The sequence below is a fragment of the Microtus pennsylvanicus genome, chromosome 2 (assembly GCF_037038515.1).
Source record: "Microtus pennsylvanicus isolate mMicPen1 chromosome 2, mMicPen1.hap1, whole genome shotgun sequence".
NCBI lineage: Eukaryota > Metazoa > Chordata > Mammalia > Rodentia > Cricetidae > Microtus > Microtus pennsylvanicus.
In genome coordinates this window covers 108,154,811-108,176,010 of record NC_134580.1, presented here as the reverse complement: position 1 = coordinate 108,176,010, position 21,200 = coordinate 108,154,811, and the positions used below count along the sequence as shown (strand labels likewise).

At 46.5% G+C, this 21,200-nt stretch overlaps 1 protein-coding gene across 1 annotated transcript in view; it reads right to left on the bottom strand.

Annotated features, from left to right (window-relative positions):
• Positions 1–14,192: 14,192 nt before the first annotated feature.
• The window catches only part of Stk35 (serine/threonine kinase 35), a 61,045-nt gene continuing 54,037 nt past the window's right edge, over positions 14,193–21,200 (bottom strand). The window contains exon 4 of the mRNA XM_075962147.1: positions 14,193–14,345. The gene's annotated coding sequence lies outside the window, so the exon portion shown is untranslated. The remainder of the gene's footprint in view (positions 14,346–21,200) is intronic.

The following is a 21,200-nucleotide window of genomic DNA, read 5'->3' as shown; positions in this document are numbered from 1 at the left end:
TTGCACTCCGCGCCATTCTGCCAGCAACAGAAAACCGTAAGGCCCATCCCTGCTTCCTTCTGTTCGTTTTCAGACACCCAATCACAGAAATCTGCCTGCCAAATGTTGACACAAGTGATATTATCTTACACACACACAGCATTAAAGGAGTAGTTGGGCATTTGACGGGGGACAGGGAGAGGGATAGAGCAACACACACGGGTTTGATGCCAATCAGTCCTGGTTCCTTTTGAGAGAAGAAGGACCCAGTAGGGTCCACATGACTTGTGCAAGTCTCTGCATTGGTATTTGTGTGGCCACAAAATCCCTGCATGCCTCGCTTCACTGTGACTTTATTCCGCCACTCCGGGTGTTTTCTTCTTGCTGTCTACAATGCACACGCGTGAACAGGGATGAGGCTTCACAGGACCTCAAAGAGGCTTTTGAGCTTGCCATCTGTGTTAGTCACCTCCCTCCGCTGTGACAAAGTCTCTGAGAAAAACAAGCTCCAACAAAGAAAGGCAGATTGGCTTTACCATCTTAGAGGTTTCGTTACATGGTTGTTTGGACTTGCAGCAAGGGACACAGGGTGACAGGAACGAGGTAGGACAGAGCTGTTTGTGTCATGGCAACCAGCGAGTGAAAAAGAAAGGTAGGGCCAAGACCCAGCTTTCGTTAGTTCAGGGATACTCCAGATCTCACCCTGAGATGGGGATGAGAAAGTGCTTCTGCGTACTCACCTGCCTGTCTGTGAGTTACCACACTTGGCCTCTGAACCCTATTGTAATAGGAGTTCTGATTGCAAACAACAGACACGAAGGGAGCAGCACCCAGAGGTAGCCGAGGGGAAGTCCATGTGCAGGGGTTTCTCTTGCAGCTCCAAGGTCAAAAGCAGAGCTCGGGTGCTTTCAGAAGGCATTGCTGTGTGTCAGCTGCTGCGTTCTGCTCCCTGCTTTCTCTGCTCCTCTGTCATGGTCACCAGGAGCTGCACTGACTTTTATGGTGGCCCCATTCAAGAGACCAGTCCATACAGCCCTCAGTCTCAGATGGGAGGGTCCAAATTTACCATTGGTTCAGGCAGCTATCTGGGTTGGGAGAGGGTCATAGTACTTAAATTAGAGAGATGGTGGTGCACACCTTTAATCCCAGCACTTGGGAGGCAGAGGCAGGCGGATCTCTGCGAGTTCAAGGACAGCCTGGTCTACAAAGTGAGTTCCAGGACAGCCAGGACTATATAGAGAAATTCTGTCTGGAAAAAAACAAAAACAAAACAAGAAACCTATTTAAAAATGAAAATAAAATTAAAAAAGAATAATATTACATCTAAAAGTTGACCAGGTAAATTAAAAAAAAAGACAAACCTAAGTGGTTTCATTGGTAACTATTACAAGTATCTATCTCAACCTCTTCCCGTGTGTCTTCATGCTGGAGAGAATGTAGAATAAACTCTTTCCCAGACTCTTGTGTGGCCACCTTTCTTCTCCTCTCTGTTCATCCAGCTCTCCCACACTCCTACCCAGCCCTCTCCCTCAAGTCCCTGCCAAATTCCCAGATGACAGATCAAAACAGTTAAAAAATAAAACAAGTAAGCCAAAATGGACTTTGGCAATTAAGAAACAAGAGTGCCAAAGGCCAGGAGCAGGAGATGAACGGTTAGGCAAAAGAAGCAAACCACTCTTTCTTTGGGTGGTTGGTAGTTCAGTTGGTTAGTCTCTCCATTTGTGGATAGAATACTGCCCTCAAACAGTGGTGAGGGCGATATTTTCTACTCAGTCTACTAATTTAAATGCTAATCATTCCCAGAAACACTTTCATAGATACACTCGGAAACAATGTTTTATAAGCTACCTTGGCATTGCTTACCCCAGTCAAGTTGACATATAAAATTTCCCACCACAACCCCTTAGATCCTTCCTTTAGAATTCCACCCAGTTGACAACGGAAATAAGATTCTCCACTGCACACTCTTCCATAGCTTCTTTCTACACAGTCCCCCTTCTACACTCCTCCATTGCTATTCCTTAGCCTTCCCAAACAATCTGCGCATATTCGGTCCTAGCATCTGCTTCTGCTAGGATCTGAAGACAGGCCTGGTCTCTTCTCTTGCTAGAATGTGAAGTCTGGGAGTCTTTGGCTCGTGGACATAATCAAGTGTTTGAGAATCCTGGCTGGCATATCAGAGGCTCTGGACCATTTATTTGTTGAACAGATTGTTTGTGCAGCAAATGACAGTTCAACAAATATTTATGGAGTGTCTGATGTGCTACGCTCTGTGCCAGGCGTCTAAGATATCCCTAGAGCAAGACAGATGGGACCTGTCCCCAATGCTCAGTCTGGTAGGAAGAGAGAGTCAACTGTGGACAATCAGAGCTGAAACAGGAACGTGGAGGGTGCAGGGATGCAGAAGAGACCCTGAGTTCAGACACTAGGGTGCAGGGACTCAGAGAAAGCCTGAGTTCAGACACTAGGGCCTGGAACAGGTTTGGCTTCACAGATCAATTGAAACTGTTACACAGACCCTACTTTTAGAAGGGCCCTAAATTGAGCTTAATCTTTGTCATTGCTGTCTTAGAATCTTTAATGAGTTTTTTTTGCGGGGGGGGGGGGGATCAGCACTGTATATTTTCATCTTGCAATGGGCCCTACAGATTATGTATCTGTCCTGAAGGAATGAGACCTACAATGAGCACTAGGTTGAGGGGGGTGTGCATGAGGGAAGAAGAGTGTAAACTATTGAGTAAATGTAGCAACGCGTTATTATTGAAATATCTCTTATATTCTAAGAGCACACAGCCAGAGTTAATACACTTTGAGGTCATTTACAGCTTAAGACTGATACCCTCCTGTGTACTCCACCTGCCTGTTTGACCTGCCTTTAAGAGAACAATGGAACATCCAACCTTACTTGCCTTGGATTTCCATGTAATGAGATTTTACAACCTAAGCTAATAACGCATAACTGTAATCTTAAGAGATGTACTTTTCCATGTCCCTGACCCAGGCAGCAATACATGTGTGCTTCTGAGTGAATTATGATAATTATTTACTGAAAACAGCAATATAGGTTCAAAACAGTCTGGTAAAATGAATATCCTTAAATGTTGAAGACAACATGAATATTGCTTGATAAGCAATGATGTTTATAACACTATCTGTTAGAGTCAGTGGCTTAACTCTTCGTGAGACTCTGTTGAAGAGTTCTGTAAAGGATTCCTCATTCCAAGCCCATGCAATATTTTCTGTGCTGTTCAGTAAATACAAATCAGAAGGCCTCTGCTACACACACACACACACACACACACACAAATACACACACACAGAAACACACAGGGACACACACAGAGACACACAGACAGATACACAGACACACATATGAACACACACAGGGTCACACACAAACACACACACACAGACAGACATACAGAGATACACAGAGACAGACACAGACACATGAACACACACAGGGACACACACAGGGACACAGATACAAGTTCCTATGACAGCATTCAGGTAGGCACAGATTCAGAATCATACAACAAACAGGAGCAACAGAGATACACAGAAAAAAAAAGCAGAGGATTCAAATCTGGGTTTGCTCTTGGTTAAATCACATCAAGTAAAGCTTTTTGATTTCTTTTCCTTAATACAACACCTGTGAATTATTGGTGATTTGGGGTTTATCATCAGTGCATTCAAGCTGATGCAAATACAGGCTTGGGGTGAAGAAGAGCATAGAATATTCCAAAATTATAGTTTGTTGGTCCATTTGGACACAGGGATGCCAGAGAAGGCAGCAGGAGACAGACTACAAGGAACCTTGCGTGTCTTCCAAGCTCAGGAATTTAGAGTTTATTCAAAGGCCACAGCGGGTGTTAATGGTGGGGTAGGTGGGTGCAGAGGGCAGAGCTGGTGACAGACACCGGTTAAAACCTGTTCCAAGAAGCCAGGACAGAGACACTAGGACTCGACAGATTTAATGACACCCGGAGGTAGAATGACGAGGTACAGAAGGAGAAGCTGTGCCAGCAGCTGGGGTCACCCAGCATCTTCATACAGTGAATAACCATACAGAGGAGACAAAGAAAACCTTGTGATATTAGGGGCTTTCCAGGTTTTGGATATTAATCTGCCTAGGGCGTACCAGCCACTAAGACACAACAAGCTTAGATGTCTTGTTCCTTGGTCTAGTCTCCTGCAGTAAGGCCATTCGGTGCGTTTCAGATTGGTGGTGACCCCTGACTCAAATAAACAAAATTGGCTACAGAGCCAGCCTGCCTCTCCGCGCTGGTGCGAAGGGCAACATAGAAGGAAACATGTTCTGAAGATTTGTTTTCTCAGGGAATATTAAGTGGAATTGAGCTACAGGAGCTCTGCCCCCCAAATATCCCAAATATGAGTAGTATGCTAACCAGGCCTGTTAGAGAGAAGCATAATTTAGCATGCTAGGATATAAATGCGCACCAGACTCCGTTTCTGTAACAAAGGAGACAGCATGACTTATAACCCCAAAGTCAGACCTCTAAGGGACAGCTCAAGGGAGACAGGGCTGGGTCATAACCATCTCTAAGTCCTGGTCCACCAGTAAGTCCTCTGTGCTCTTATCAGGGAAACATCATTCTGCCAGGTGGGCAAGATGACCCTTGAGAACTATTCATCAAAAGAGAATAATAATAAGTCATCCTGGCAATATGTAATAGATTTGCTATGTAAATTTCCTATCTACATAAGTAGCTGGGCTTGTAGGCTCCGATCTTTGCTTAAATTGTTTGAAGTGTAACCTGGGTCAGGATCCGAGAGAGATTTAAGGACGATGGTGTTGGTAGAATGTATAAACCTAGACTGTATGTGTGTGTGTAAAATCTTCTGCTTAAGCCTGACTCTTTTGGGCATTAGCCCCTTGGCCATGACTTTAATTCACAATTTAAAATTAAACATAGACAGCCGGGCGGTGGTGGCGCATGCCTTTAATCTCAGCACTCGGGAGGCAGAGGCAGGAGGATCTCTGTGAGTTCGAGGCCAGCCTGATCTACAAGAGCTAGTTCCAGGACAGGAACCAAAAGCTACGGAGAAACCCTGTCTCGAAAAATTAAAAAAAATTTAAATTAAATTAAATTAAACATAGAGCTGGATAACTTCCAGGAATGGTTTAAATATTTCCTCCTCAGTTTTAGTTTTGTTGTTATTGTAGCAAAATCCTCAATTTTATGAGTATATAATTTGTTTAATGATCAGCTTGTTTTAATCTCTCTGATATCACAGGCAGAGCTTCAATGGATGATGCTGCGTGGCTGGGAGCATGTGTATAGGATGAATTCTTTGAAGTAAATTCCAGGATTGAAGTATTTCTGTATCTGTGATTTTGAGAGAAACCGCTACATAGCCCTGCACAGGTCATACCCATGTAAACGTCCGCCAGTACTATGCGAGGCCCTTGTCTCCCTCTAGTCAGTCCCTCCTCCAGAGTAGGTGCCAGTTCTGTGTTTCTCATCTGCATGCCAACCCCCACGTGCTGATGCAATCATTTTCCCAGGAAAAAGAAAAATAGATTCAAGGAAGTGTCGCGAGTTCCCAACCGCTTGCAGAGCACTTCCCTTCCTGGAGTGGGTGACCCGTGGGTCCCCTCATCATGCACGGTGCTTAGCAGCTCCTGGACTGCTCACAGATCTGAAAGTACCTGCAAAGTACGTCTGGGGGATAATTTGCTACCATCAGTCACCGAGGTGACCAGGAGTCTTGCTACCCCCATTCCTTTGCCCTTTCTGACCCTCGGTAGAGCTGACCCAAGGTAGGACACGGAGGTAACACACCAGGCTTGATTCCTGTCTTCACCTCTAATCGCCCACCCTCCATTTTCTAGAGAATGGTTCAGTCTAAGTCACTTTTGCAGGAATTCTTGTCTCAAGGTCAACTTCCAAGAAGCCCAAGCCAGGACACTTTCATGGTCTCCCTTCTTCCTTGTAACCGGACCCGTTCTACACATGAGGAGAAAACTGTTTGAGAAGTGGCTAGCTGGGATTTACATAATGACCAAGTGACCTGGGTCTACATATCTTCAGAAGAAGGATGGAGACTCCCAGCCCCTTCTGTGGATGAACACTGAAGTCAGTGGACCTTCTGCTGATACCTGCCCAGGAGAGCACCTCCCCAGATGACGTGTTGGGGTTTCCAAGTCTCTCCTAATCTGATCTTGAAGTGATTACGCGGCCCGATATCCATTCAATACTTCATGCTGGTCACATCCCACATGCTCGTTGACTGTAATTGCAGGAGGCAGCCCATAATGCTCTTATTGACTGTACCTTGACTTAGGACCTCTTGTATTTATTTGCATGTTACTTGATTGGGTCTGGAAGTGAAAACTCAACAGATGCAGCTCCTGGGTACCAGACTGTTTTCTCATTCTTTGGAAAGGGAGCCCAGGGGCCACCAGGCTCTGTCTTGCTCCAGGATCTATACTTCAACCACAGCTGGGCTGATTTACTGATCCTGCCCCACAGAGCTTATCTGGGCAGAAACTATGGCTCTTTTGTGAGCCTTGTGTCACCAAGAGCTCACGTAGTCTAGGACTGAGGTGATACTCCCTCTGGGCTTTCCTACCCCGTTACTTCAGGCTGGGGGTTACATGTACGCTAACTCCACCTCCATCCAGTCACTACTGCATTCATTCCACAGCCTGGCAAAGATGTTTTCAAAAAAGCACTCCTTGTCACACAAATGAATGAGCAATGTACATGGTCTACTTAATCCTTCCAAAGCACGGTTCTTCCTGCACCTCCCCTGCTTAGAATTCGTCAGTGGCTCCATGGGAACTGAAGGGGAAAACACACGGGTTCATCCTGACAGCCAGTGCCTTCTGCGTCATATTCAAAACCTCGGGATACACAAATGACACTTTCACAAAAATGCTGCAAACCTTGACACTAATTCTGAAACCGCGTCCTGGAGAGGTAAAGAGATGAACTATCTCTCTTTCCTAAGTCAGTTTGCCAATTTTTCCCTCCTTCCTTTTCCAAATCTGGCTAGAACATCCTGGTGTCCAGGGTCAGAGACAAATGCCAGAGCCAGGAGAGGAATCTTGGAAATGATAGAGAGATCTACCTTGGTGGACAGTCAATAGAACTCATCCATACCTGCAAAACCCGGGATGCACTTCCAAAATCCTTCCAGGAGAGGGCGGCAGCATCCCTGGTTATGAGTGCCAGAAGTGTTGTGCGTGCGTGTTTAACACTGTCTAAATGGGCAAGCCACACACAGTGTGTGCTAAGTGTTTACAAGTGTGTGGGAGAAAATCTAGGCTCTGGTTGAGTGCTTTGAAAGGAAGCATGCTTGGTTGAAAAGATGTGTATCCAGCCTGTGGCACAAAGCCCAGGATAGTTATGTAGCCCAACACAAATCATAACATATCAGGAATAAACCTAACCAAGAAGGTGAAAGATCTCTACAGCAGAAACTTGACATCTCTGAAGAAAAAGATGGGGGAAGACATTAGAAGATGAAAAGACCTCCCTTGCTGATAGAAGTAATATTGTGAGCCATGCAGTTGTGACGCACGCCTTTAGTTCCAGAACTTAGGAGGCAGAGGCAGGCAGAACTTTGTGAGTTTGAGGCCAGCCTGGTCTATAAGAGCTAGTTCCAGGACAGGCTCCAAATCTACAGAGAAACCCTGTCTCAAAAAACAAAAACAAAACAACAACAAAAAAGAAGTAATATTGTGAAAATGACATTTGCAGATTAAATGCAGTCCCAATCAAACCCCCATGTCACCCTTTGCAGAAACAGAATCCTGAAATTCATGTGGAACCACAAAAGACCTGACACGGCCAAAGCAATCTTGAGCAAAAAGAACAATGCTGGAGGGATTTCCAATCTAGATTTCAAGATTTATTACAGAGCCATAGTAATAAAAACAGCATGGTATTGGCAGGAAAAGAGACTTGTAGGGCAATGGGACAAAAAGAAGACCCAACATGAGTACACACAACTACAGCCATCTGACATTTAACAGAGATACAGAAACACACACTGAGAAGACAGCATCTTCAACAAAGGGGCCTGGGACAATTGGATCTCTGTATGGAGAAGGTTGAAATTATACCTCAGGATACAAATTAGCTCCAAATGGATCAAGACCTCATTGTGAACCCTGAAACCCCAGAAGACAACACAGGCATAACCTACAAGACATGTGCAGGAAAGGACTTTCCGAGCAGGCCTCCACTGTCCAGGAATTAATGACAACGGACAAGCGTGACCTCAAGAACTCTGTCTAGCTAAGGAAACAAGAACTGAGAGACAAGAAAGACCTCAGTGTGTGAGAGAATCTCTGACAGCTATACACCCAGCCTAATACAGCTATAGTAATATTCAGAACATATAAAGAACTAAAAACAAAAACAAACAAATAAAAAAACCAGAGCCAGGAAAACAGATGACTCAATGAAAAGAAAATTTAAACAGAGCTCTCAAAAGAGAAAACTAAAATGCCTAAGAAAAATCTCCAAAAAGTGTACATCATTCTTAATTAGGAAAACGCAAATTAAAACCACTTTGAGATTTCATTTTGCCCTAGGCAGAATGGCTATATTAAAAAAATTAAAAACAAGAGCACACATGCAGGCAAGGACACTGGGTAAAAGCATGAAATGCTCATTCACTAATGGAAGAGACTGCAAACTGGTATAGCCACTCTGCAAACCAAGGCGGAAAATTCTCAAGAAGCTAAAAACTAAGTCTACCATATGACACAGCTGGGTCACTTCTGGTGTAAGGCCAAAGGACTTGACCCCGCACTCCACAAACACTTGCTCAGTCAAGTTCACTGATGCTCCACTCGCAATAGCTGGGGAATGAAAGCAATCTAAATGTCCTTCAACAGATGAATGGATAAGGAAAATGCAGGGCATGTACTCTATGGAGTATTATTTAGCTGTAAAGAAAAATGAAAAAGGACTGGAGCGATGGTTCAGAGGTTAAGAGCATTAACTGTTCTTCCAGGGGTCCTGAGATCAATTCCCAGCAACCACCTGGTGGCTCAGAGTCATCTAAAATAAGATCGGGTGGCCTCTTCTGATCTGCAGGCAAACATGCAGACACTGTATACATAATAAATAAAAACGATTTTTAAAAAAAGAACATTTTAAACAAGAAAGAAAAAAAGAAATATACAGATAAATGGTTGCAACTAGAACATATGATACTGAGGGAGCAACCCAGACCTGGAGAGACAAATGCTACATATTCCCCCTTACGTGGGGAACCTGCTTCCATTTCCTTAGATGTTAGCATCCAACCTGGAGTGACTGCAGAAACCAGAGAAGCAAAAAGAGACCACGAGATGGGGGAGCTCTGGAGAAGGGAATAGCAGGATACAGGTGTTGAGGGGGGATGGGGGAAGGGGGAGGGGTGCTTTAAATGGGGACTTAGAAGAGAGAATATACAGGGCGGGGAGGGGAGGCAAATAACACTCGGGATGTTTGAAAACAACCTAGGGAATCATATTGTTTTATATTTACCTAAAATTATATGTATGTACACACACACATACATATACATATGCACACCTAAATATATATGTATGTATATAGGGCAGGGACAAATGAGTTTTCTGGCAACAACCGGGCAAACTGGAAGGCAAAGGCCTTACATGCAGATTTCCTCCTGCCAGGGGCCGCAGATACAAAAATCACATGGCATTTCTAAGGGTAGGTGATAGGGACTGTTGCCAAGCAACAGGCCTCAGCTCAGGCCCCATCTCAAGGTCAACCACCCACTCACTAGCCTATTTCTGGGGTGTGGGGATTGTCAAAGGCATCCTGGATTTGTTACTTGCATTGAGGTTGGTGGGGGCGGGGTACAGGATGTACTCTAGGGGCTCCAACGCACCCCTAGAGAAGCAGATTCATTGGCGGCTAGAATAAGACCTCCCACCCTATCGGTCAGCTTTGGCACCCAGAGAGGGGCAGGGGATCCCAAAGACACAGGGTCAGTGTGGAGTAGGTACTGGACAGCCTGGATTGATCTCCTGATATCTATTTCCACTGGAGAGGTGGCAGACCGGTCCATAGAGGTCAAATGGCAGACCCAGGCTCACACAGCAAGTAGAGGACAGAGCTAGGATTCGGTCGTCTAAGCACAATGAGTACAGGCGTCCTTTCTGTGCCTTGTGGTTTGCAGGTGGAGCCTGGGGTGTCAGAGAAGCCTCTCGGGAACCTGTAAGGAGAGGTGAGTCGAACTGAGCTCTCAAGTAAAACTCTAATGTTCTTCTCTGCTTTCAGCCACTTTATTTGGGTCTCGGCTCCTGACCTTTCCCCAACCCCGTGCTCCCTTTGCTCGCGAGGGAGGGAATGGGAAGCAACAATAGAGTGTCTGTGGATGCCAGCTTCCCAATAGGGACTTTGCAGCAGCCAGCGTGAATGGCTCCCTTTGGCAAGTGGCATGAAGATTTTCTCTCACCCCCACTGCAGGAGCTGACCGGCCTCTGGTCCTTTCTCTCCACTCCATCCACGTTAGCACTCCCTGTTCAGAACTGATCTACTCATCCACTCTTTTTTTTTTTTTTTTTTGGTTTTTTGAGACAGGGTTTCTCTGTGGCTTTGGAGCCTGTCCTAGAACTAGCTCTGTAGACCAGGCTGGTCTCGAACTCACAGAGATCCTCCTGCCTCTGCCTCCCGAGTGCTGGGATTAAAGGCGTGCGCCACCACCGCCCGGCTTTCATCCACTCTTTTTTTTGTTTGTTTTTTGTTTTTCTGTTTTTCGAGACAGGGGTTTCTCTGTAGCTTTGGAGCCTGTCCTGGAACTAGCTCTGTAGATCAGGCTGGCCTCGAACTCACAGAGATCTGCCAGCCTCTGCCTCCTGAGTGCTGGGATTAAAGGTGTGCGCCACCACCGTCAGGCTCTGATCCACTGTTTATTGCCAGTCTGCACCTAGCTGGAAAGTTAATTTGGGGGGCCAAGACCACGTTGTTGATAACAGTTCCCCTCCCCACCCCATGCCTGACACTCATCAGTTCAATAACAGGACAGAGAGGATTGAAGCTTCATGACTATGTAATAGGAACAAATTTCACTTTTAGCTACCTGGCATCCATCTTTCTTATATTAATCAAGATTCTCTAGAGGAACAGAACCCACCGGATGAATACATTTAATAAATCATATATGCACACAGACACACATTCTACTAAATAAGCTTATGTCAAAACAGTAACACAGGTGTCTCACACCCGACAGGTTGAGAACTGGGTAATTGCTCCATCCCAGAAGCTGGGTGCCTCAGAAGTTGCAGTGGTCCCCGCGTGGTGTCTCAGAGTCAAGAGGCCAAGGAGCCAGTAGCTGCTCAGTCCAGTCCTGGAGACACTGGTTCTGATATCAGCAAAGTAACGAGCAGCCGCGACACTAGGCAAGCCAGTTTAGCAGCAAAGGAGAAAAGCCAGACAGGCAAGAGGGAAGGGCAGACGAGCAAAGGGTGAATTAATTTCCTTCTGCCATGGCATTTTTCATCTGGCCTGCATTCAGGGTGGGCCTCCCATGTCAGTTAAGGCCTAGTTCAGTTGAGGCTCCCTTTTCACTTGTGGTGATTAGCACTAACACTAACCATGGCGCTCTTCCCTCTGATAGCGCTCTGAGAAATTCACATCCTATGGGGTCTCCGAGCATATAGTAGCAGCAAAATGCCAACAGCATTTAGTGAGCTCTTTCTGAGAGTGGGGTGCCACCCACTGTATATCTACATCACCTCATTTTAGCCTTCACAGTCCACTCCAAACATGGGGATCGCTCCAGCCATCGGCGGACAGCAACGTAAGGCTTGGAGAAAGAGGAACTTGCTAATGATTGGCAGAATGGGATTTGAACGAGAGGAGCCCAGAGTCTCCCGCTTTGTCATCAGACTATGGATGTCTCTTCCTCAGGCCTTCACCAGACTCATTACCAATGCTGGATGCGTGACATTCAGCCGTATCAGTGAACTGCTCCGTGAAAAGATGCTGGGACCGAAGAACTGGCAGAGATGCTAATCCCCTAGGTGGGAGGGACCCTGGCAACCTGGTAACTACTTATCTGACTCTAAGCCTGCCTCCCCAGCCTTCCTGGGATCTCCAATAATCTCCCAACGAATTCCCCTTCGACCCAAGTATCCATGTACCTACTAGGCAAAAGAGTGAGAGATGACGTACAGCTAGCTGTTTCGTGGAACAAAATCCCCCAAGCCTTAATGGGATAAAACAGCAAATAATCTCCAACAACTCCAGGCTCTGCTGAGAAGCTCTGGCTCAGACTGGCTTACCTGACAGCAGGCTTAGGATGGCACATTTATGCATATGGCACAATTGGGATGGAGGACCTTGTCACGGCCTCTACCCCTCCCACAGGCTAACTCAAACTCTGGCACCATAGTCTGAAGAGAACCCATTGCTTTCTTAATCTCCGTCATGCTCAATATTGTCACTGTTGGCCAAAAGGCCACATGTCAGTGATCAAGAGGGAGTGAACGCCACCAAAGGGCACAGGTGAAGAACTCGAGGTGGTTTGCAGAGGACTTGGGTTGGGTTCCCAGCTCCCACACTGTGGCTCCACCATCCATAACTCTGGTTCCAGGGGATCTGATGCCCTCTTTTGGCCGCCATAGGTATTGCATGCTCATGGTACACATGCATACGTACGGCAAAATACTCACACGCATAAAATAAAAATAATTAAATCTTGAAAAAAAGAAGAACACGATTGGCCGTGGTCACCATTTACTGATTCAGTGCCATGAGCTGCGATGAGCACATGAGGAAACCCAGGGACACGGCAGGAAAGTGGCTCCAAATTGGAGGCAGAACAGTGGGTCCATGGTTCAGGGCTGTGCTTGGTTTTTCTTTTTTCTCTTTTTCTTTCTTTCTTTTTTTTTTTTTTGCTTGTTTGTTTTTTGAGACAAGGTTTCTCTGTGTAACAGCCCTGGCTGTCCTGGAACTCACTTTGTAGACCCGGCTGATCTTGAACTCACAGAGCTCCCCCTGCCTCCGTCTCCCAAGGGTTGGGATTAAAGGTGTGTGCCACCACAGCCGGGCTTGGTTTAGTTCTTCTCTGTGGGCATGTAAAACTGGCTGATGCGATAATATCTCATGCAATCAGGAAGACGTACCAGTAAAACATTTGTTGTGCAAAATAAGTTAGTCTGTTTCCCCAGGTAATTGCCTTTGTGTACAGAAAACTAAGACGGACTCGGAAACACTTTCTAGAGTCCAGAAAGGTTGCCTTCTTTAAAAAAATCAATTACGAGTTCGCACTTGAGAGAAAAACACTTCACAGAGCATTTACATTCTAAGTACATTTAGCTCCTGGCAGAATTGTACCTGGAAACCCTTCCTGTAGAGAAGACAGGTGGAAATCTCCAGTTACCTCTGCCTAGCGGCCGGTGATTGAACAGCAGCCGTCTCAATAATGAACCGCTTTGTTTAAATCTGGAAGAATCTGTAAATCAGGTTTCCCTCTGTTCCTGCCCTCCCCCTCCCCCGAGCACACACACAGAAAAGGACGAAAGCACCCCCATTCTCTCTAGGTCTGCCCGACCAGAGGCTAAGCTCACTCTTGGTTCTGCCATCTTCTCATGCACAATTGGCTAACGACTCCACAGCCCTTGGTAGCAGTGTCCCGTAGGGTTAGATGACACAGCACTGTAATGGGCCGCTGCAGAGAGTGGTGCATGGCCCGGCCAGCATGGGTGGTGAGCTGCCGCGTGGACCATTTTCTGTGCACCTCCGTCTTCAGCCCTGCCCACAGACCCACGTGCTGGGCAGCCAAGCAAAGCAGTTCCCATGAAGAGATGATGAGAAGCCAACTAGGAAGGGATATTAGCTCCACTTTTCATAGGCTAGTTGAGGGGTCCTTGGGAGGGTGGTGTGGTGACTGGGACCCATTTGGCTGAGCCACTGTTGTGTGACAGACTTTTCCTGGGGAGTAGAAACACACAAGCCTACCCAGACAGGAAGAAGGTCATGACAGACCAAAATACAGATACTACCACCGTCTGGTTTAGTGAACCAAAGAGTTTTATTGGGGTTATTTACAGGAATACGGGTGAGATGAGGGGTTACTTACAGGGCCAGACATGACACAAAGACAGCTGCACCCCAAAGCCTGCCCCAGCATGGGGGACAGCTCATAAAAGCTGGGAACCTGGAGTGCACTGTGCAGCCTGCAGGAGGCTCAAGAGGTTGAAGAACGTCCTTTCCAGGTGGTTTAGATGGTCTGAGCCTCTTCTAGGCAGCTTGGTGGATCTGGTCAGTTTCAGGGACTTCCTGAAGTTAGTTTGAGTTGTTTGTTAGAATTCTGTCTTAAGGTGCTTCCCAGTGGATGTGAGGTCTCAGTCTCAGAAGAATCTGCTGAACAGAAGCAGGTAGACAAAGAGTGGGGCGGTTTTAGCGGCTCTGCCCTGGGCAGAGGACACCATGGTGGACAGCCCCCTTTCCACAAGGGCAGCCTGTTCTGCCTTCAGAAGGAAGAGTCCGAGACGCGGCTAAGGGGGAAAGTGGGCCCTGGCTGATCACTGCCTCTCTGAGAGTCGTGACGGCACCAGACAGAGGCAGCAGCTCTCTGGTCACATCATTCCTCAGCCACTGAGCCACATTCTCCAGTTTAAGATGAGGACGGGGATGCACAGGGTCTGGGGTATTGTGGTGAGTCGAGAATGTGAGGCCAAGATCCAGGAACTGTATTGCTGACCCCACTCCATATGTACGTAGACGTCTTGCCAGCCAGACTGGTTGGCTCTCCCCTTATACATACCAGGTACTGGATACTTCTTCCCTGCCATTTTGGCCACAGAGGAGCCACATCCTCATCCAGGGTCAGGAGGCTGGTGCTAGCCCCAGTCCACCTCTGGCTTCCTCTGGCTTCTTCCTCAATTCAACTTCATCTAGCCTTGTTTTCTCGGCCAGTGTCCCTTTGCCCTCAGACGCACCCAGGCCTGTGAACGTCCTACATCTTGCCTCACCCTGCTTTAGTTCGGCTCTCCCTCAAACACTACGAATGTAAAGAAGCCTTCCTGACCCCATCCTCTGCCCTATGACCTTGACTTCTCTGAATCAGAGTTTTACTGCCCGATGGACACTGTTTCTTATGTGCTTTTGTCTCCCGGTACTGGATTCTAAGTGCCAACAGAGCAGAAACTTAAGGCCCGAGTCATTTTGAGACCCCAGTAGCTGGCCTGTGGCTGTACCAGTGGCCCTTGCTGTTGACCTTTGAGAAGAAGCAAGGTTTTCCCGTCACTTAGTGAGGTCAGTTTGATCTGATGGTATACAGAGGATGACCCCCACTGGTCACTGTGGGTAAAAGGAAGCCTGGCCTTCTGGGTGAGGCAGTTCAGGCCACGAGTCAGTGCAGGAAAAGGCCACCCACAGTAACACTTAAGAGCTCTGAGCATATGCAGGCAGGTGGACAAGTAAGAAGTGCCCAGGGCACTGAGGCACCCAGTTACAGCATCGAATACTTGCCAAAGTCCAAGCTCTTCCCAGGCCCCAGCTCTCCATCCATGAAGGTTCCTTTCATAGCCAGTAGGCTGGCTGAATGGGTGCAGAAGCCTGTCAGGACGATTAGGAAACACAGAGCTGAAGGGCTGATAGCCCACTATGCGGCCTGGAGAAGTTTCTCTGGGCAAACCCAGAATAAAAGATCTGCTTGCCCCTTTCACCCCTGCCCAGTGCCAGGTTATGTAATGTGTTGATGGGGCAAGTGGCATTCACCCAACCCTCTGCAAGCTGTGCCTACACCCCAGGAAATGAGTCTCGGGATGACCCAGATAGCTGGATGCTTCGGCGAGAGAGGCATGTGACATCAGGAACAGATGGGAAGGCCAGCGTAGCCTGCCCAGCATACACATGCACACACACACACACACATCCATGCACACATGTATAGACTTCACACATACATACGACACATACACACCACTGTCCAAATAAATGCACACACCTGCCTTTGGGGTCATTCACCTAGGAATTTTTACTATGCCCTTAATTTTTACTGTGTAGTTAAAAAGCAGAAAACAAGGCGGAAATGAGTGCCCTTGAGGCACTGGCATTTAGTGGCAGAAGCAGATAGACATGTGACACATAGGTGACGCTTCCCATCGGAGGCTTATTTGTGCTCCAGAGAACAACAGCCAGACGAGAAGGGGAGGATGAGAAGGTGCAGGCTGGCAGAAACCAGGCATCATTTCAGAAGCGTAAATCAGTACAAAAGCTGCAAGGCAACAGTGGGTGGCCTCTAAGTGCAGAGAGACTAGTGAGGCTTCAACCGTGAGCGAGGGGGACTGGGAAAGGGTAGGGGTGACAGTGGGCAAAGGACCTTGCCTTTGGGGTCAGGACTTTCACTTCAGGAAGAGAGACAAGCAGCATCGGAGAGCAGATGAGAGAGCTTGGGCACACTGCAGCGACTGCATCTCAGCTACAGGCTGCGCTGGGGATGCCTGAGCCTCTTGAGACCACAGTGAGGAGTCACAGAACGCGTGCAGCCTGCCTATGAATTACTGCTATACATGCCTCCATCCATGCACCTCAACCAGACCTTGTGGGCTGTTTAGAGGGGATGAGACGGAGGAAAGCCTATATGAAGAGAGAGACAGAGAAAAGCCTAGATGAGGAAAAACCCTCCTAATATCCCCGGCCCAGGACCTACACCCAAGCAGGTTGGGAGCAAGAGGCCGACAGACTGGGGGGTCAGGCTTGGGTACTGCCCGCTGCCTAGAGGCCAGAGCCTAAGTGGATTCTCCCCAAGCTGAAAAGGTTCACAGGGTCAACCACCCATATTGGATCCCCTCCAACTTTTCATCTGCGTATTTTTATAATGGCAGAAAAGAAGAGGAATCATACAATGAACGTTCCTTCACTCTTCACCTAGGCTCCTGGATTGAGCACTGGCCACATGTGTGTTCTCTTTTTCTGACTTCCCCCATAGGTGAACGAGTGGTGTGTGTGTGTGTGTGTGTGTGTGTGTGTGTGTGTATACACATATATGCATCTATATTATATATGTATATATTTCACACCAAAATGCATCATGTGTTCAGCTAAACAAGGGGCACCCTTCCATATAAAATAGCAAATATGGTCATCTTGTCACAAACTATTAAAACGCAACCCTGTTGGTGAAGACCATTCGTTTCCCAGATGCCCAGTCTTGAAATAATCACACAGAAACTGTATTATTACAACACTGCTTGGCCAATCACTTAAACATATTGCTGGCTAGCTCTTATATCTTAAATTAATCCAGTTCCATTATTTTATATTTTGCCACGAGGCCTGTGGTTTGCCAGCAAGGTTCCAGGTTCCAGTTGGTGGCTCATGTCATTCTTCTCCAGTGGCCACATGGCGTCTCATTGACTCCGCCTTCTTTCCTCTTCTATCTGCTTGGAATTCCCACCTTGCTCTACTCTGCAAAGCCACTGTGAAACAGCTTTATCCATGAACCAATAAAAGCAACACATTTACAGAAAGACTTCCCACACCACAACCCTGAGTCTTAACAGCTTTTATTTTTAACTTTATTCTTTTTCAATCTAGGGTCGATTTGTACCATTTCCATCAAGGAAGAGACTCTTCATTTGGTTAAGTTCCTCTTGTTGGAACTCTAATGACCTGAGCCCCGCTGGACTACCCTTCCCACCTTTGTTTCTTTCATGGCATTGATGTTTTCAAGAGCAACAACACGGCTGTCTTGTAAAATGTCTCTCAGTTTGGGCATAATTCACTGCTTCCACACGATTAGATTCTGGCTAAACATTAAGGTTAATACTCTCAGAGAGGTGGGGCTGTGTCCTGCCCACTGTTACATAAGGAGGCTCCACGCCAGTTTCTCCTATCATTGGTGATGCTAACTGTGGTCATTTGATTAAAGTGCTTCCATTATGAGGGTAATCCCTTTTGTAAATAATAATTCATCTGTATGATGCCTCACATTCAAGACGTGAATATGCTATTCCACCACAAATTTTCACCGAGTGATTGTAATAGCTGTTGATAGTTTCCTTGAATCAGCCCCTGCATTAGTGGCTGCGAAATGAAGATTCTCCCAATTCTGCTATGTTTTTCTATATATGTGTATAAAGCTTCTCCGTCTTCTTCCTTCTCCTCCACAGGTGAATTTTTTAAAAAGTATTAGCCTTTTTCAGACCCAGGCCAGCTGGCCTTGGTGAGTTCCCGATAGAACATCCCCACTGTCTCGGTGTGTGGGTGCACCCCTCGCGGTCCTGAGTTCCTTGCTCGTGCTTCGTCTCCTTCTGCTCCTGATTTGGACCTTGAGATTTCAGTCCGGTGCTCCAGTGTGGGTCTCTGTCTCTGTCTCCTTTCATCGCCTGATGAAGGTTAATATTCAGGAGGATGCCTATGTGTTTGTCTTTGGATTCACCTTCTTATTTAGCTTCTCTAGGAACATGAATTATAAGCTCAATGTCCTTTATTGTCTGAAAAAGCATGGGATAAATTTGGACTAGCTGAACATAGCGGACAATGAGGAAGAATGGGAACTCAAGAACAATCTCAGTGGGTTTTTGATCCTACTGCACGTACTGGCTTTGGGGGAGCCTAGGCAGTTTGGATGCTCACCTTATGAGACCTGGATAGAGGTGGGCGGTCCTTGGGCTTCCCACAGGTGAGGGAACCCTGATTGCTCTTCGAGCAGATGAGGGAGGGTGACTTGATCGGGGGAGGGGGAGGGAAATGAGAGGCGGTGGCGGGGAGGAGGCAGAAATCCTTAATAAATAAATAAATTTTTAAAAAAAGTATTAGCCTATCATTACTGTCCTTTTTATGTTCACATTATTACAAATTTTGCTGGGGGAGTGAGCTCCTTTAAGCAAATTTAATAGTCCTCCCTTTCTTCCTGAAACAATTGATTGCGGCGTAGTTGACGTACACTAAATAACCCATCTCTGATGTGTGTAGCTTAATATGTTTTGACATATGTTTGCACTCATGAAACCATCACTGTATACAAGATAAGGAACATATCCGCTACCCCTTGTAGTCTGCCTTTGAGCCCTTCATTCCCCTCAGCAACCACTGACCTGCCTTCAGTTACTCTACATCTGCTTGCATTTTCTAGGATTGTGTAGAACCACGAGTTGTAATTCTTCTGAATTGAGTTCCTTTTGCTCAGCGTAATTGCTTCAAGGCTATTCTAGGCTACTGTATGCACTAAAAGGTTTTTTTTTCGGCCTTTTTGTCATGAATAGCCCTCTACTGTGTGGCTAGACCACAATGTGATTACCCAGGTGTTGATTTCCAGATAGACATTTGGTCCTGTTTGGGGCTATTACAAAGCAGGTGGGCTGCTATAAACATTTGTGTGGTCCTTTGTAGGGATAGAGACTGCCTTTTATTTTGGACAGAAAAGATGGGATGAGCGACTGCATTGATTTCTAACAACTAACAAAGACACGGGAGCATCATTTTCCATCCATATCAGCAGGTATAAGACTTTAGTTCTTCGATGCACTTCCCAGCACTGGTATGGTCAGCTTTAATTTCAGTCTGTCTTCTAGATGTGTATTATTATCTCCTTGAGGCTTGTTTCAGTTATGTTTCTGTTGCTGTGGTAAAAAAAAAAATAAGGCTTTCTTTTGGCCCACAAATCAAGGCCACAGACCATCAAGTGGGAAGGAAAGACGGCAGGCACTGGAAGCAACTGGTCACAGTGTGTCCACAGTCAGAAAGAAGCAAGCGATGACTTTCTGTATATGCGGTCTATGACCCAAGCCTCAGGAATGGTGCTGCCCTCCTTTAGGGTGGGTCTTCCCATTTAGATTAATGGAAGAGAAACTTACACAGGTGTATGGAGTTGGGAACTAAACTTGGCAGTATCATCCATGTGGCTCGGGCTTTCATGGTGGAAGCATGAACAAAAGGGTTATGAAGTCTTCCTCCATGTTTACACCGCACTGCCGAGCCAGGCAGTCCTTGCATGGAGTTCCTGAGAGGCTACTGCATGAAACTGTGAAAACAAAGCCTGGATTGTGTATGATCCCCCAAGACGTTAGAGGTGCCAGAGCCCTGAGATATCGACCAAGAAGAATGGCATGGTGGAGCTACATCAAGGGACAGAAGTGTATTAGATGCAACAAAGCTGGAAGGGCAGAGCCATGTAGGCCCTGTGACATCAGACATGGAGCCACAGGATTTGGAACATGGCATGCTGACTTTCAGTCTTGCTCCGGTTAATTATTTCCTCACCACCCCCCTATTTATCCCTTCTAAATCGGTGATGTATATTCCGGGTTATTCTATGTTGAAGTATGTAATGTGCTTTTTGATTTTACAGGTGTTATGATTAAGAGATTGCCTTGAGTTTCAGTAGTCTTTGGACTTTTAAACCGTGTCGAGATTGTGAAAGACGATGGGGAATTTTGAAGTTGGACCATTGCATTGCGATATGGACCCATGCCTGTGGGTACTAAGTCGTAGAATGTGGTGATTTGAGTGAGGATGGCTAAATCATCCCGATTTAGAAGGGATGAAAAGGGGGGTGGTGAGGAAATAATTAACCGGAGCAAGACTGAAAGTCAGCATGCCATGTTCCAAATCCTGTGGCTCCATGTCTGATGTCACAGGGCCTACATGGCTCTGCCCTTCCAGCTTTGTGGCATCTAATACACTTCTGTCCCTTGGTGTAGCTCCACCATGCCATTCTTGGCACTTGCCATTTGAATACTTGGTCCCCAGTTGGTGGTTTGGGAAGAATAGAAGGCGGGTCTTGTTGGAGGATGTGTCATTGTGGGCGTTGAGGTTTCCAAGACTTGTGTGATTACCAGTGGTCTCTCTCTCTCTGCCCAAAGATGGTGGGCCAAGATGGGAGCTCCAGCCATCACTTCCTTTGACACAAGAGACTCTTAAGTTTCTTAAACAAGAAGTCAAATTAAACATTTTCTTTCATTAAGTGCTTTGGTCATAGTGTTTTGTCACAGTAAGAGAAAAGTCACTAAGACAGCTAGGTTTACAACATCAGGCATGAATTCCCTTCCTATCAAGAGGACTTTGAGCTATGGGTTACCTGAAAGATAAAAGTTCCATTATTGCACAACTGTGGTGGTCTTGCCAGTCCAGTCATTGCTGTGCTTCATCAGCTTTATGGCTAGATAGAACTACCTATTTCTCATCCCCCTTGGCAGTCAGCATAAACCCTTCTGAAACTCTTGAGAGTCAGTCCTCAGGGGGGAGGCATCCAAATCAGCCCCGGCATGA